Source organism: Panthera leo, chromosome B4 (assembly GCF_018350215.1).
Source record: "Panthera leo isolate Ple1 chromosome B4, P.leo_Ple1_pat1.1, whole genome shotgun sequence".
Lineage (NCBI taxonomy): Eukaryota > Metazoa > Chordata > Mammalia > Carnivora > Felidae > Panthera > Panthera leo.
In genome coordinates, this window is record NC_056685.1 from 29,529,412 (window position 1) to 29,547,238 (window position 17,827).

Below are 17,827 nucleotides of genomic sequence, written 5' to 3' on the forward strand. Positions count from 1 at the left end.
TCCAAGTCTTGATTTTGGCTCGGGTCATGATCCCAGGGTTGTGGGACGGAGCCCTGATATTGGGGTCTGTGTTGAGTGTGGAGCCTTCTTAAGATTCTCTCTCTTTCTTCCTCTGCCCCTCTCCCCCACTCGTGCACTCTCTCTCTCTCTAAAATAAAATTTGTTTTAATATATAAAAAAAAATAAAATTAGACCAAAGACCTTAACAGATACCTCACCAAAGGATATATAGAGAAGACAAATAAGCATATGAAAAAGATGTTCCATGTCATATGTCTTTAGGGAATTGCAAATTACAACAAGTCCCAACTATGCACCTACTAGAATAGCCAAAATCCAAACACTGATAACACCAAACTCTGGTGAGGATATAGAACAATAGGAACTTCCATTCATTGCTGGTGAGAATGCAAAATGGTATAGCCACTTTGGAGAAACAATTTGGTGCTTTCATACAAAACTAAACATACTCTGCCCATATCACCCTCCTTGGTGATATGATAAAAGGAGGTAAAAACTTATGTCAAGACAAAAATCTGCACACAGATGTTTTATAATCACTCTTTGTAATTGCCAAAACCAGGAAGCAACAAAGATATCCTTCAGTAGATGAATGGATAAATAAACTGTGGTCCATCCAGACAATGAAATATTATTCAGTGTTAAAAAGAAATGAACTATCAAGCCAAGGAAACTTAAATGCAAATTCTAAGTGAAAGAAGCCAGTCTAAAAAGGTTACCTCCAGTATGATTCGGACTATGTAACATTCAGGAAAAGACAAAATTGATTAACTAAATTCTAATATATCCATGGAATATAACAATCAGCAGCTTAAAAAAGAACAATGCGTTGGGGGTGCCTGGGTGGCTCAGTTGGTTTAGCATCCGACTTTGGCTCAGGTCATGATCTCACAGTTCACAGGTTCAAGCCCCACGTTGGGCTCTGTGCTAACAGCTCAGAGCCTGGAGCCCATTTCAGATTCTGTGTCTCCCTCTCTCTCTGATCCTCCTCTGCTTGTACTTTGTTTCTCTCTCTCTCTCAAAAATAAATAAAAAAAAAATTAATGCATTGGACCTGAATGTATGGATATGTAAAGATATTTGATATAGATTATGTGTGCATTATTAGCAAGATGCAGAACATATTATGGCATAATCCCTTATAAGAAGTAACATTAGTATTTTCCACATTTTATAGGTGAGGAAATGGAAGCAAGTGGTTGCACTGAAACACTAGAAAGTTAGAGCACCGAGACTGGAACCTGGGCAGTCTGGCTCTAGGATTCACATGTGTGTTCATTGTACTTTAGTGTCTCTGATCCCTTGTGTAACTTTATAGAGATATTGTCTTCCCTGTTACATCTCTGCTGTGACTACGCAGATCAGTCTGTAATTCTAGATATAAGCCATGTTCTTCGATACCAGCATTTTCAATAATAGTAAGGTGACATTTTCACTTCCCTCTGTTACTTCTTGTTTATCTCTTTATATGTATAAGTATAAATAACTTAATATATATTTGTATAATATATGAATATTATATTTATATAAATATATATCAGATATACATATTTGATATGTACATATCAAAAAGGAAAGGGTGACATGAGATTCTAATTGTTATATATCAATGTAAACAACCATATACGCATAGCTAAGATTATTCAAACACATTCCAATATTGGTCTGTTACATATTTTTTATTAGAGACCTTGTAAGATTCTAACTTTCTTAAGGGCAGTGAGTATATCTTAAGTGCTTTTGTGTTTAACATGGGCTTTACATATATGATTATATTGCTTCTGTTTACATTTAAGGTAAAATAACTACCACTCTTCTCTGACCTCATCTTAAACCATCTCCCCTTTGCTCATTGTACTTTGATCACATTGATCTTCTCTGTTTCGTGAAGTCTGACTTCACCAGGTGTGTTCTTATCTTGGAGTTTCTGTCTTTGTCGTTCTGAAATGCTTTCTCTTCATATGTCTACTTCCTTCTTATCAGGTTTCAGTTTAACTATTACCTCTTTAGAAGGTCTTCCCTACCTTAAAATTTAGAATAGTCTCCCCTGACCCTCTCCATCACATTGCCATATTTTAATTCTCCACATGGCACCAGTCACTATCTGATATTTTTCTATTTATTTGTTTCTTTGATTATTTTCTATATTCCTCCCCTAAAGTCCAAACTCCATGAGAGTAACTGCTTTGTCTACCTCACCCAGTTCCCAGAAGTACTTGACACATGCAGAGAGTAAACAATTCAATGAATGAGTAAATGCTTGTTTACTATTAACAACAAATATTATGGTTATTTCAATACCTTGTGAAGATTACAAAGCAACATTAAAATAACATCTTAAAAAGCAATTATTTAGTGTAGCTTTCATCCTTAATCTTATTCCTTAAAATATTCCATGTGATTCTTGATAAAAACACTCAACAAACTAGGGATAGAAGGAAATCATCTCAAAATAAAGGCAATTTGTGAAAAACCCATACTCAGTGGTAAAAAACTGAAAACTTTTCCCCTGAGATCACAAGATAAGAATGCTCAGGGGAGCGTTCTTTTCCACCACATCTATTCAATACAGTCCTGGAAGTTCCAAACAGAGTAATTAAGCAAGAAAAAGAAATAAAATGCATCCAAAATGAAAGGAGGAAGTAAAATTAGGATTGTTTGAAGAGGTCATGATCTTATTTGTAGAAAACATTAAAGATCTCTTTCTCTCTCTCACTCATGCACACACACACACACACACACACACACACACACACACCTGTTAGAACTACAAGTAAATCCAGGAAAGTTGTAGGATACAAAATCAATGCACAAAAACCAGTTGTATGTTTTTTGTATGTTGTATCTTTTTTGTATGTATATACATTAATCCAAAAGAGGAAATTAAGATATCAATTCCATTTACAATAGCTTTAAAAAGAATAAACTACTCAGGAGTAAACTTAATCAAGGAGGTAAAAGGCTTATACACTGAAAACTGTAAAACATTGCTGAATTAAAGAAGACACAACTAAATTTTAGGACATCCCTTGTTCATGAATTGGAAGACTTAATATTGTAAAAATGTCAACCCAAAGTATAGATTCAACAAAATCTCTATCAAAATCCCAATGGCAATTTTTATATAGAAAAATTCATCCTAAAGTATTGGATTTCAAAGGAGTCTGAATAGCCAACATAATCTTGAAAAAGAAGAACAAAGTTGAAGATTCAAATTTCCTGATTTCAAAGATATAGTAATCAAAATAGTGTGGTGCTGGCATAAAGACAGACATATATAGATCAATGGAACAGACTAGAGAGACCATAAGTCCTCATATATATGGCCAAATGATTTTTGACAAGGGTGCCAAGACTATTCAATGGGGAAGGGACAGTATCTTCAACCAATAGTATTTGGAAATTTGGATAGCCACATGGAAAAGAATGAAGTTGGATCCTTACTTTACACTATATAAAAAATTAACTCAAAATGGATCAAAGATTCATAAACATAAGACCCCAAACTATAAAACTCTAAGAAGAAAACATAGGGGAAAAACTTCATGACATTGGATTTGGCAAAGACTAGTTGGACAAAAAAACAAAACAAAACCCCACATAGGCAATAAAAGTAAAAGTAGACAAATTGCACAACATCAATATTAAAAACTTCTGTGCATCAAAGGACACAATCAGCAGAATGAAGGGCAACCTATGGAATGGGAGAAAATATTTTCAAATCATATATCTGATAAGGGAGTAATATTCAGAATATATCAAGAACTTCCAGGGGCTCCTGGGTGGCTCAGTTAGTGAAGCATCCAACTTTGGCTCAAGTCATGATCTCACAGTTTGTGAGTTTGAGCCCCACGCTGGGCTCTGTGCTGACAGCTCAGAGCCTGGAGATTTGGTCTCCCACTCTCTCTGACTCTCTCCCTCCCCTGCTCATGCTGTCTCTCTGTCGTTCTCAAAAATAAACATCAGAAAAAAAAAAAAAAGAACTTCCACAACTCAACAAAAGTAAAAGCAAGCCAATAAAAAATGGGCAAAGAGATCAAATAGACATTTCTCCAAAGAAGATATACAAATGTCTAACAAACATATGAAAACATGCTCAGCATCACCAACCATTAAGGAAATGTAAATCACACCACAATGAGATACCACCTTATACCCATTCGGATGACTATTACTAAAAAAGAAAAATAAGTATTGGCAAGGAGGTGGAAAAATTGGAAACTTTGTGACTATTGACAGGAATGTAAAATGGTGCAGCTGCTATGGAAAAAGTATGGTGGTTTCTTTGAAAATGGACAATAGATGCTCAGTCGGTTAAGTGTCAGACTTGATTTGGTCCAGGTCATGATCTTGTTCGTGAGCTCTAGCCCTGCATCAGGCTCCACGCTGATGGTGCAGAGCCTGCTTGTGATTCTCTCTCTCCCTCTCTGCTCCATCAGCGCACTCTCTCTCTCAAAATAAATAAATGAAATTTTTAAAAAGTGGAAAATAGAATTACCATATAATCCAGTGATTCCACTTCTGGGTATATATCTATATATCTAAAGGAACAGAAAGCAGAGTCTCCAAAAGCTGTTTGTACACCTATGTTAAAAGCATTATGCACAACAGGCAAATGGGGAGGCAACCCAGCTGTCCATTGGTGAATGAATGAGTAAACAAAATATGGCATATAATACATAATACAATGGGAATATTAATTCAGTCCTAAGAGGAAGGGAATTCTGACACATGCTACAACAGGGATGGGCCCGAGGGACATCATGCTAGATGAAAGAAACCAGTCACAAAGAAACCAAATGTTGTATGAGGTACCTAGAGTAAAATTTATGAGACAGAAAATAGAAATGTGGTTGCCAGGGGCTAGGAGGCTGGGGAAATGGTGAGTTTAAACAACAACAAATGAGCATAGAGTTTCAGGTTTGCAAGATAATGAGAGTTCTAGAGCTTGGTTATGCAACAATATGAATGAAGTTAATACTGTTGAACTATACACTTCAAAACAGTTAAGGGATAGGGTGCCTGGGTTGGGTCAGTCAGTTAAGTGTCTTACTTTGGCTTGAGGTCGTGATATCGGGGTCTGTGGGTTTGAGCCCTGAGTCAGGCTCTGTGCTGACAGCTGAGCCTGCTTCAGATTCTGTGTCTCCCTCCCTCTCTGCCTCTCCCCAGATTGTGCTCTCTCTCTCTCTCAATAATAAATAAATAAACTTAAAAAATTTAAAAAAATAGTTAAGGGGTGCCTGGGTGGCTTAGTCGGTTGAGTGTTCAACTTTAGCTTAGGTCGTGGTCTCACACTTCATGGGTTCAAGCCCCACGTTGGGCTCTGTGCTGACAGCTTGGAGTCTGGAGCCTGCTTTGGTTTCTGTGTGTGTGTGTCTCTCTCTGCTTCTCCCCCACTTGTGCTCTCTCTCTCTCTCTCTCTCTCTCTCTCTCTCTCTGTCAAAAATAAATAAATAAACATTAGGAAAAAAAATTTTAATTGTTAAAACGGTCAATTTTATATGTATTTTATCACAATTTTTTAAATGTGTATTTCCTACTTCAATACACTGGACATGCCTAGAAACAGTAATAAGTTGGAAGCAAGGAATACTTCTGGTATCCAAATTGTTATCTACTGGAAATTCCCAACCAGTTAGAAGCTTGGAAAATGATTGATTACAAACCTCAAATAGCAAATATAGGAGATGAATTGAGACTGTTTGTGTGTGCGCGCACTTGTGTGCATACCAGAAACCAAAGAAACTATCAAGCATTAGTTGGGTTTTTTCAAAAGGACATAGGAGCCAGATTAAAAAGGCCCTTCCAACTGTTACAAATGGGACAATTTGATCATCAAAGGAAAAGTGACTACTTGATTCAAACACACTGAATTTATAAAAATTTATGAGTTCATTATTTTTAAAAAAGAAAAAAACAGGAAAGTTAAAAAACTGAACAAACAAGAATTTTTTTTTAAAAAAAAGAAAAGGCCATTGGAGGTGGCTAGAGAACTAACTTCTTAGTCTGGAAACGTAATTAGAACAAAAGACTTAATCATTTATCCTCCCTTTCCTGTATAAATTAATTGACAAGGTATCTAAATTGATGTGTTTATTAAGCAAAGCTCTTTTTAAAGAAGAATGACAGCTGAGAACTACAGAGGAATGATAAAAGTAGAAAACTACTATTTGACAATCTCTATTGAAATAATTGATTCCTCTAAGAACTATTAGGGTAACGTTTAATGGAGAGCTACACACTGGAAGCATTGACTGCTTTCATCTGAACTCAGAGGTCCATCTTAGCATCACTAAAAGTGTGTCAACCAGACATGTGCTCCTTAATGTGATATATTGTGAAGTACAGAGCACTACCTGTAAAATATTTATGCCAAAAAAAAAAAGAGAAAAAAAATGATGCAGAATCTAATCACATTTAGATATTACTTCAAGTTAATAGGAAATACAGGGGAGGGAAAAACAATTTAGATGACACTACAAGAAAGCATCAGAAAAATCTTTGATTGTGGTATATTCTACAGGACGACTGATTTGAGTTTTATAAGGAAAGATCTTGAAAAGAAAACCTAAAAAGGTGAAGGGATTTAAGAGACCTAACTATCAAATTCAGAGTGGAACTTTTTTGGATCCTGATGAACAAACCAAGTATAAAAAGATATTTCTAAGATAACTGGGGGAACTTTGAATATAGACTGAGGATTATATTAAAGAATTAATATTTCTTTTGATGGCATGTTACTGCTATTGTGATTATGTAAGAAACTTTTTTTAGGCAAATATTTAAGAGTGACAGGACATGAAAAAATGGTGAAATAATAGAATATCTCAGGGATTTGTTTTAAAATACAAGAAAAGAAAGAAAAAGATGGATGAAGTAAGCATGACAAAAGATTAGTAATTATTGAACGGAGGTAGTACACATCGTTATTCAAAATAGTAGGCTTGCTTTTGTGTGTGTTTATAAATTTAGAGTTATCATATATTACAAATGCTGTATTATTAAATTGAAACATGTAGTAACACCATTTCAACAAATAAAACTCCCCTTATTTTCCTGGATTTTTCTTCCAATCTTATTCTAACTTTATGCCTTGAGTAGGTTTGTCCACTGCACTTCATCTTTTCTGTTGTTTTTCTTTAAATTAATGGACACACCAAAGAGCTTTAATTTTAATTTAACCATAATCAGAGTAAATAAATATTAATGAAAATAATAAGGAAGGCAATTTTTATACTTTAAATTTAATTATTAAAATTACACATTCATAAAAATATAAATTGATCACTTCATCTTCTTCCTCCCACCCAAACTGAATATAAGTACCTACTTCAAAATAAATTTCCTCTTTCAAGAGAGTAAATTCTGATATCTCTGGGAAAAAAACTTATTCTCTCAAATACCCTGGCTTTTGGACTGAAGCAAATCAATGAAGCACCAGTTGTACCCTTCTGGACATTAAATATCTGGTGATTATAATGACATCCTTATAAAATATAACTTTTTGGAAAAAAGACACTACATTTTATGGTGTATAAACTATGAGTTATGTACACAATTAGTGGAAAATTGATTTTTAAAAATGTTGAAAGCCTCCAGTTAAGGAAAGATTAAGTCATGGGGTGAAGGGTACAGCGTAGGGAATACAGTCAGTGGTATTGTGATAGTGTTGTATGGTGACAAATGGTAGCCACACTTGTGAGCATGGCATAACATGTAGTTGTGGAATCACTGTGTTGTACACCTGAAACTAATGTAACATTGTGTGCCAGCTATACTGTAATTAAAAAAAAAAATGTTGAATTTCCTTCTGTGAGGAGGGATTCAGTCAACCAGATAGATGTAAATGTTTTTACAAGAGTCAGACTGAGGCAGTACTGAAGATTCATTTTTAATTTATAGGTAATCTGTGTAGATAGCTAACATTGTGGAAAACAGGATTGATCTCAAAATCATATTGATGTATTAGAAATTGGGGGAAAAATTATAATAAAAAAGGAAAGAATAAATGACAACATCAGCATAAGATAATTTATATAAACTCAAGACAGAGACCATTTGTTTACAGATTTGATAGAGATGGGTGAATGGTGACAGTGTAGAGCCATTGATAAATGTCAATCTGAAAATGGCATGCCTATACACTCCATTAATATAGAAATTGCAGCCAAATCTTTCTATAATCAAGATTTCTAAGTTTTGAAAACCACATGGACAAGTTACTAATTCGAATATAGCCTCCTAGAAATCCCATTCATGCATCTCAAAATTATTTTCAAAAATAATTCTGCTTTATATCTTTGGTACCATATCAATTTTCTCTCTTCCTTGTCGTGTATTTTCATTCCCCTCTCCCACACTCCCAAGTGATACTAAACTGGGGAAGCAGAGGTAAAATAGAAGCTGTGGGTTTCTGCAAAGTTATGGGGATTCATATACCATTTCGATAATTTAAGTAGGACACCAGAGTACCCCAGTGGGCTGTTTCTGGGGTGGAAAAGTCTTTCTTTGCCCACTGTAGAATGCAATACAGCATGATTTAGTATGAAAGCTTGCACTCTGAAGTCAGACGAAGCTGGACTCTCATTCTAATTTTTAACACCCCCTCTCTAAGCCCTAGCTTTTTCATCTGTTAAATGAAGAGAATAATGACCTCCTTCTCAAGGTTCTTATGGACAGTAAATGAAATGAGATAATATGTGTAATGTAATCATTAAATGAAATACTGTGTGTAATGAATATAGTAATGCTGGCACATTTTTAAGCTCCCTTTATTTTATTTTTTTTAATGTTTATTTATTTATGAGAGAGAAAGAACACAAGCAGCGGAGGAGCAGAGAGAGAGAGGGAGACACAGAATCCAAAGCAGGCTCCAGACCCTGAGCTATCAGCACAGAGCTCAATGTGAGGCACGAACTCATGAACTGTGAGATCATGACCTGAGCTGAAGTTGGACGCTTAACCGACTGAGCCACCCAAGCATCCCAAACTCCTTTCTTTTTAAAACCTCTTGGAATATTGGGGTGCCTGGGTGGCTCAGTTGGTTGAGTGTCCGACTTTAGCTCAGGTCATGGTCTTACGGTTGGTGGGTCAAGCCCCACATCGGGATCGTGGGTTCGAGCCCCAAGTCGGGCTGTGTGGTGACAGCTCAGAGCCTGGAGCCTGCTTTGGGTTCTGTGTCTCCCTCTCTCTCTTGGCCCCTCCTCCGCTCATGCTCTGTCTCTCTCTCAAAAATAAATAAACATTAAATTTTTTTTGTTTTGTTTTTTTGTTAAATCCTCTTGGAATACCACAAATGTACCTCGCTTCCAGTCTCATTGGCCTGGTTAGGCAGTGGCAACCATCTTTGTGCATTGTTCAGTACCCTGAAGGCTGAAGAGGTCTTTGTTTTGTCCTGTAATGACTTGTGTGAATGGTCTGGTTAGGTCCTTTCAGAAAGCTATCTATAACACTGATCAGGTCAGAGCAGTGGGACCCTGTTAACTTGGTGAAAGTTCAGATAGGATCCACTGGGAAGGTTAAAGGACTAAAAGCTAAATGAAAAACAGAGCAAATGGGTTTATTGAACCAGGGGGAGTGGAGGCTGGTTACTGACAATACTGTCAAGTTCCAATGGGCTGTTATGTAAAGTAGAGGCACTCAACCATTTTGGTGCTGTGTAAAATGATACATATGCCATACTGTCCCTGGGGACCACACTCTACACACCAAATTTGGCTCATGAGGAGCAGATCTTTCAAGAGATTATACTTGAATATAATCAGGAAGCAAAAATAGGAGACAAGTGAGAAAAAAATGGGAATACATTAAATCGGGGTCTTAGTGGCTGTCTTTGCTCTTTAGAGCCCGCCTCAGTTGTGAGGAAATTTGACTCCATAGATATCAGAGTCACTTACTGGTGTTCCCAGTTTAACATTCACAATTTTCATTGGTGTTTAGCCACTAGACTAGAAACTGGAGTAAGCTTTGCTGAGGTGAAATTTGGATTCCTGCAGGCAAGTGTTCAGGACTGAGTCAGCAGCCGCAGCTCAGCACAGCCCGAGTGTTGTTCTCCCTTTGTCACTGAAAACAGTAACTTTAGTAAAAGGCAAAAATATATATATATATATTTTTACAGAAAGTGGAAGTTTACAATAAATTAAACATCCTGATGTAAAATTGTTGGTGTGTGAGGGGGAAGGTAGTTCTGTAGGGAAGAAAGTAAAAGCAAATGCCCTAGCCAGTTAAAATTGCTCAAGTGAGAGATAAAGCTTCAGGGATAGTTAAATGGCTGGTGATTTTATGTGTCTATGGCCAGAAAACACCCAACACCTGATGAAAATTAAATGCTTTAGTGCTACTGGAATACCCAGACCATCTCTGACATACATCTCGTGAATGTCAAGTCTACTGCAGTGATGTCCAGGGTGATGTACAGTTCGGCTGCTTCCCAGTGGGGAAGCACAGTATAAACCCAGCCCTTGGATTCTGGTTGAAGAAAACAAAGAATTGTTGAGTAGTGTTAAAAACAAGGCAACAGGCCCCCAAATAGAGTCACTTATGCTAAGCCCCACGTCACCAAACCCAGATTTGACTTAATTACAGTTTTGGCTCTCCCAGAAATGGAGTCTTAAACCAGTCAATCAAAAATCACCACATCACCAGTAGCTAGGTAATCTGCCCAAGAGACCCCTGCCATGTCCTAAAGAAAAGTGACCTTGCCATAACCAGTCTGCTTTTTTGTCTTGCGTAACTTCCCTGCTCCCATCTGCCTATAAAAGTCTTTCATTTTGTACAGCTTATTCTATGTGCTCTGTTCTATCTGCTCGCGTGAATGCTGCCTGGTTCATGAATTCTTCTATAAAGCCACTAAGATCTTAAAATTTACTCCTGTGAATTTTGTTTAACAGTAGGAATTAGTCACTGAAGTGAAATAATCATCTCTGGAGATCTTTACAAACAGGCTATATTCTTATTTGCCTCTAAGCAGTCAATTCATACTTCAAGCCTGAGGCACAAGTTAAATGGTTTCTTATCCCTCCCTAGGCCTTTTGATTTTCAGAAGTATGGGTGCTCTTTCCCTTGGGCTATTAAAAAGAAACATTTTGGCTAGCACTAGGATGGCAAAGCAGAAAGCTTTTTTTCAGATGTTACAAGAAACGACTATTTTTGTAAAAGACTACATGTATTTGAGCCCACAGCATTATCAACAGGTTGACTAATCTGAGACAGGCCTGTGATGTAAATTACAACTGCTGTCTCAAGCATGTTAAAAGTCTTGCAGCTGGTAAATCAGGATGTTATGCAAAAATAGGTGGGAAGGAAATAGCTTTGTTGCTATTCCACTTTGATTATATTTTGATTAGATGTGATTAGATTTTGATGTTACCAGTGTCAGGTTAACCTGCACTTATATTTTGAAATTGTGAACCTTCTGTAACTAGTTGAAAAAAATTCCTTCCCCGCACTCTGTAATCATAACGTCATTTGTAAAATAAGATGATATTGACTCTATTTACAGGTAGATTTGCAGTTTGGTTTTGAGCTTGCCACACTGCCAGTAGAGATTTGAAAGAATTTTCAACTCCAAATTTTATATTTGGATATTATTGTATGTTTGCTTAGAAAGTGCAATCTACATCACCTAGTTTTTTTCTCCTTAAAGGACTTTTAATAATATTTTGTTTTATAAACTAAAAATATAGATATACTGATAACTTTTCTTTTTTCCAACTTATGCAACTTGGAAGACTTGAAAGGCAACTATGAGAGGCAGAGACATTAGGCTGGAGAAAGGGGAAATTAATATAGAGGTGATTCAAAAGGGGTAATGAGAGTGACAGGCAAAACCCAAAGCACAAAAGACATACAGGATGGCTCAAAAGGAAACAACCAGAAGGTGAAAAGCAAAATTCTGCACGAAAGGACAAAGGAAAAGGTAATAGCTTTTAAAGAGCTGCTTAGACTTGAGATCCGTGGTTATGACTTGAGACCAACCTACAGCGTCATCTTTATGTAGGGGCTGTAAGAGAGGGCTTGGCTAGATTTAGTTAAAAATTTTTTTTTAATGTTTATTATTTTTTTGAGAGAGAGAGAAAGACAGAGCATTCGTGGGGGAGGGTCAGACTGAGAGGGAGACACAGAATCTGAATGAAGCAGGCTCCAGGCTCTGAGCTGTCAGCACAGAGCCTGACATGGGGCTTGAACTCACAAAGCGTGAGATCTTAGCTGAAGTCAGACTTCATATGGAAGTGTTTTTAGGTCTTATTTGACAGAAATATCTCAGATGCTCTTCAATATTGTAGCTTTCCATGTCAGAACTGAAAGGTAAAATACTACTTTCATTAAGTTTTTTTAAGTTTATTTATTTTGAAAGAGAGAGAGAAAGAGAGAGGGAGGGGGAGGATGAGCGGGGGAGGGGCAGAGAGAGGAAGAGAGAGAATCCCAAACAGGTTCCACACCGTCATCATGGAGCCTGAACTGGAACCATGAGCTGAAATCAAAAGTTGGACACCTAACTGACTGAGCCACCCAGGTGCCCCAGGATTTCTTATCTAATATAAATAGTCCATGGAAAGTGTTTTAAATATTTAGCAACGTAACAAATATTAGATGAAATAATATTTAATATTTATTATTGGATATAGTTTGATATAAACTTAATTTTTATATAAATCTGGATTCTGAGAGCTCACTTTTACTCTGATATTTTAGGCAAGCCTCAACTGCTTTTTTCATGAAGTTACTTTTCTTCATAATTGTGGGGATATTACTCAGGCCTTGAGTCATCAGACAAATGTTGGAGATATTTGTCATCTTCCTTTTTTATTTTTTTTTTTTTATGTTTTTTTTTTTCTTTTTGGTGCTTTGATCACAGCTTGTGTCAGCTTCAGTTAAATACCACGAGCAAGGAGACTTTGTCCTATTTCATGTTGGCACCACGATTTGAACACTTAGAGACCGAGCCTTTGAATGTTGCCTGGAGGCTGCTGACAATTGTTGCTGTGATTCAGCTGTACTTCCTAATCTTCCTATTATTGTACATTGTATGAATTATCCTGCTAGGTGGCATTATAGGGCAGCACCAGCTCCTCCCCAGCCCTTTTGGGACCTCTAGTTATCCCACTCCTAAAGCCAAATGGATACCACCAAGGGAGTAATTACCCAGTTATTAAATATGTTACTTCAACAGTATTTTCTCAATTCAATTTAGCTGGGCATTACAGGGAGAACTATTTAACTTCTGAGCCACAATTGAAATCCTGATCATAATGCACTTGCTTTTGGACAGCATATTGATGTCCATACTGCTTATTTTTAGCGATGTTCCAGGGTTAATGTTTATACTGAGCAGCATAGGCAGCAGGCTGACAGTTCAGATTGGACAAGCCTTTGGCATGACTCAGGGCTTAGCCCAGGCTAGTCACTTTATCCCTTTTAAAACATCATGAGAAGAACTGGATTTGTGGGATATATCTCCCAAAGAGAGACTGGGCTGCCCAAAGAGATAAGGAGAAAATTAACTCGTAGTTAAGTTTTGAGGTGTCTACTTTTTTTTTTTAAAGTAGGCTCTATGCCCAATGTAGGGCTCCAACTCACAACCCTAAGATCAAGAGCCTCATGCTCTACCAACTGAGTCAGCCAGGTACCCTCGAGGTGTCCACTTTTTATAGCCCTCTCCTGTGCCTCTCTATTCCTGTTTCTGGCACAGGCCAGGATAATGAGCTCCTAGAGAGTCCCAATTCTTCACCGCTCATGATATGCCAGGCACATATGTTCTAAGCAATTTATCTACATTATTTCATTTCATTTTTTTTTTCATAATAACCACATGATGGGGCGCCTGGATGGCTCAGTAGGTTAAGCATCCGACTTCGGCTCAGGTCATGATATCACGGTTTGTGGGTTCAAACCCTGTGTCGGGCTCTGTGCTGACAGCTCAGAGCCTGAAGCCTGCTTCAGATTCTGTGTCTTCTTCTCTCTCTGCCCCTCCCCTACTTATGCTCTGTCTTTCAAAAATAACTAAATGTTAAAAAAAATTTTTTTTTAAATAACCACATGAAATAAATATTAGTGTCCCAATTTCATAGATTGTGAAACAAAAACTTAGAGTAGCATGATTCAGAGTGAGGTCCACAAACTGTTCATGGTCCTCAGTGAAGTTAGGACAGAAATTAGGAGCTGGCATTTAGGAATGTTCATAGCAATTTGACATTGCTAAGATATTTCTGTTGTATTTTGCAAAAGGATTGGTCCACAATGGATTGGACATTACAAGGAAGGAAGGAGGAAAGAAGGAAAGGAAGGGAAGAAAGGAAGAAAGGAGAGACGGAAGGAAGGAAAGGAAAAGAAAAAAATGGATTCTTCTCCATAAACAGCTTGAGAAATATGGGTTTAGACATTTCATGATTAGTCCAAAGTTGCACATCAGGTAAGTGTCAGGACCAAGATTTACACCTTACCCAGGCTTCAGAGCCCTTGCTCTTTAGCATGACATTGCCGTCTCCTGATTTGATAATGGTGATGGTGAGTGAAGAAAGAAACTGGTAATCTGATGACAGTATGACATTATTCTTAGGACCTCAGACTTCAGAATTGGGGGGGTGGGGGGGTGGAAATAAGAGACTTTTCTCAACAGGCAAGGTTCTGGCTCTTGTGTAGTCACCACCACCATCATCTTTTTGACCACAGTCATCATGGTTAATATTAATCAAGATCTAAAAGCCAAGAATTGTTGGGGCGCCTGGGTGGCGCAGTCGGTTAAGCGTCCGACTTCAGCCAGGTCACGATCTCGCGGTCCGTGAGTTCGAGCCCCGCGTCGGGCTCTGGGCTGATGGCTCGGAGCCTGGAGCCTGTTTCCGATTCTGTGTCTCCCTCTCTCTCTGCCCCTCCCCCGTTCATGCTCTGTCTCTCTCTGTCCCAAAAATAAATAAAAAACGTTGAAAAAAAAATTAAAAAAAAATAAAAGCCAAGAATTGTTTCATGCACTTAACATCATTATGTTGTAATTGCCAGGTAAGCTCAGTGAGGCGGATGCTATTGGCTCTGCAGCAGCAGGACCAGGAGGCAAAGCACGTGTGCTTGACACCAAAGCCTGGATATTTCACCATTACACTATGCTTTTCCCACCTATAGTACCCGACAGAGTCCCAAGGATGTCTGTGGAGGCATTGGAGCTTATTTGTAAAAAAATGGGAACATGAGAATCAGACTAACTGGATTTGAATTTGATTCCAGGGCTGTGTAATCTTAGACATGTTTCTTAACCCCTCTGTGCTTCAATTATCATGTCTGTACAATGCGGATACCAAGATCTGCCGCCTCAAAAGCTTATGGTAAGGATTACATTTTTTTAAATGCATGTTAGCACAATGTTTGGCACATAGTGTTTTGTAAATTGTAGCTATTGGTAATATTATTAAAGTTATATACTAGTAAGTTTTTACACTAACACAAGGCTTAGAAAATGTGGAGGGTCCCCTGAGTGACTCAGTCGGATAAGCATCTAGCTCTTGGTTTGGGACCAGGTCCTGCTCTCACGGCTGGTGAGTTCAAGCTCCCTGTCAGGCTCTGCTCTGACAGTGTGGAGCCTGTTTGGAATTCTCTCTCTCTCCCCCTCCTGTGTATTCTCTCTTTCCCTCTCTCTCTCTCTCTCTCTCTTTCCCCCTTGCACATATGCTCTCTCTCTCTCTCAAAATAAACAAATAAATCTAAAAGAAAGTTTCTAGAAAATGTGGAGTATTACAGTTTGTGGATTTTGCTTCTCAGACTACTAAGTTTTGCTTTTCACAATGATAATGTGTGGCTTTAAGGCATTGTAACTTGCCACACAAGAGTGAAAATAACCTAATACATCCTTCCTATTTGCTAGAATGACACGATCTTATTGCAGGTATCCTCATTTGATGAAATTGCTTCTCTTTTAAATATTAAAGAGACTTCAATAAACATCAAGAAGCCCTTACTCCAGAAAAAGTTTATACTTGTTCATTAATTACCAAGAGAGTTTTGATTTCCCTTCTACAAGTGTAAGCTCCAGAAACCACTGCCCAGGAGAACTCAATTCCAGCAACTTATCCTCCTTATAAATCATATTTAAGACTGACTTTTAGGGGCGCCTGGGTGGCTCAGTTGGTTAAGCATCTGACTTCAGCTCAGGTCATGATCTCATGGTCCGTGAGTTCGAGCCCTGCATCAGGCTTTGTGCTCTCAGTTCAGAGCCTGGAGCTTGCTTCAGATTCTGCCTCCCTCTCTTTCTGTCCCTCCTCCATTCACTCTCTGTCTCTACCAAAAAAATGAATAAACAGTAAAAAAAAAAAAAAAAAAAAAAAAAAAAAAAATTAAAAAAAAAAAAAGACTGACTTTTAAAAAATGTGCCTGGGCACCTGGGTGGCTCAGTGGGTTAAGTGTCTGACAGAGCAGAGATCCTCCTCTCCCTGACAGCAGGGATTCTCTCTCCCTTTTCTTTGCACCTCCCCCACTCTCAAAATAAATAAAGATTTTTTTTTTTAAAAATGTGCATTAAAATAATTCGTCCTCTGCTGATTTTCTACTAAAAAAAGCAGCCTCACGCTGGAGGTGGGGTGGCGGCAAGGATTACACCAGGGTCTGTGTGTAAATGCACAAAATAGAAAAGAGCAGCCGAAGCTACCGGCCTGAGCTCCAGCTGTGGGTGTGTCTCCTCCGGTGCAGCGTTTCCACCAGCCCTGGGCTGCTCTCTGGTACTGCCTTCTGGGAGTGCTGAGCTGGGAGCACTGTGGGGAGCGTACAGTCACTGTTACAAAGTCATGAGTCAGATTCTCTTGGCAGCGGACTGATTCATCAGATCCTGCCTCCATATCATGACTTGACAGTCCCGCTTATCCCATTCGCAGGCGCTCTTCCAGCTCTGCAGTGCTGTGCAAGGGAAGGAGGGGGGTGGAGCGGGAGCGGGAGCTGGGGTGGGGTTGATGGGGTGGGTGGCTTGTCCTGGAGCAGCACCGTTGAGCCCAGACACCCCCCCCCCTCCCCGCCCTCTACTGACCATTTCTTTGAGAGATTCTGCAGAATTTGCTCTTGCTTTTTCCCCTCTGCTGTTCATTATTGACCTCTCATCTTTTTACAAGGATTTAAAAGATTCCCAGGAGTGCCACTGCCTTTTTCACTGACCTTTTTTGGGTAATAAACTAAAGCAAGTTGATGTTTGAATGAACAAAATGTGTTATACTTCTTGCCATAATCTGACTGTGTGACTCTAGACTATTCTTTGGTTCAAAACCTCCTCATCTGTGAAACGAGAGGTTTGGACCAATGTTTTTTGGCTTGGGGCCCCCATACCCTGAGAATCTGATTCATTTGGGTGGGTGGGAATCTATATTCTGAAAAACTCCCCATGTCATTTGGATGGGCACCAGGTTTGACTATCATCAGACTACACAATTTTCAAGGGCCATTCTAAGTCTAAAATTCCACATCTCATGATCTTTTTTGTTCAACCAACTTGCTTTGAGCCAAAATAGGAATTTATTAATCGTATAGCTTTAGGTGGACTACAAAAGGGTACAAAGAGTCTTATAATTTTATTTCGGTAAAAATGAAATGTTTATATCTTTTATTTATTTTGAGAGAGAGAGAGAGAGAGAGAGAGAGAGAGAATCTTAAGCAGGCTCCACTCACAGTTTGGAGTGGAGATGGGTCTTAGTCTCACCACCTTGAGATCATGGCTTGAGCTGAAATCAAGAGTCTGATGCTTAACTGACTGAGCCACCCAGGTGCCCCGTATCTTTTATTTTTTAATCAGGTTCAGTTGGGCCACTGCAGAACTGTTTACATTTAAATTCCCATTTAC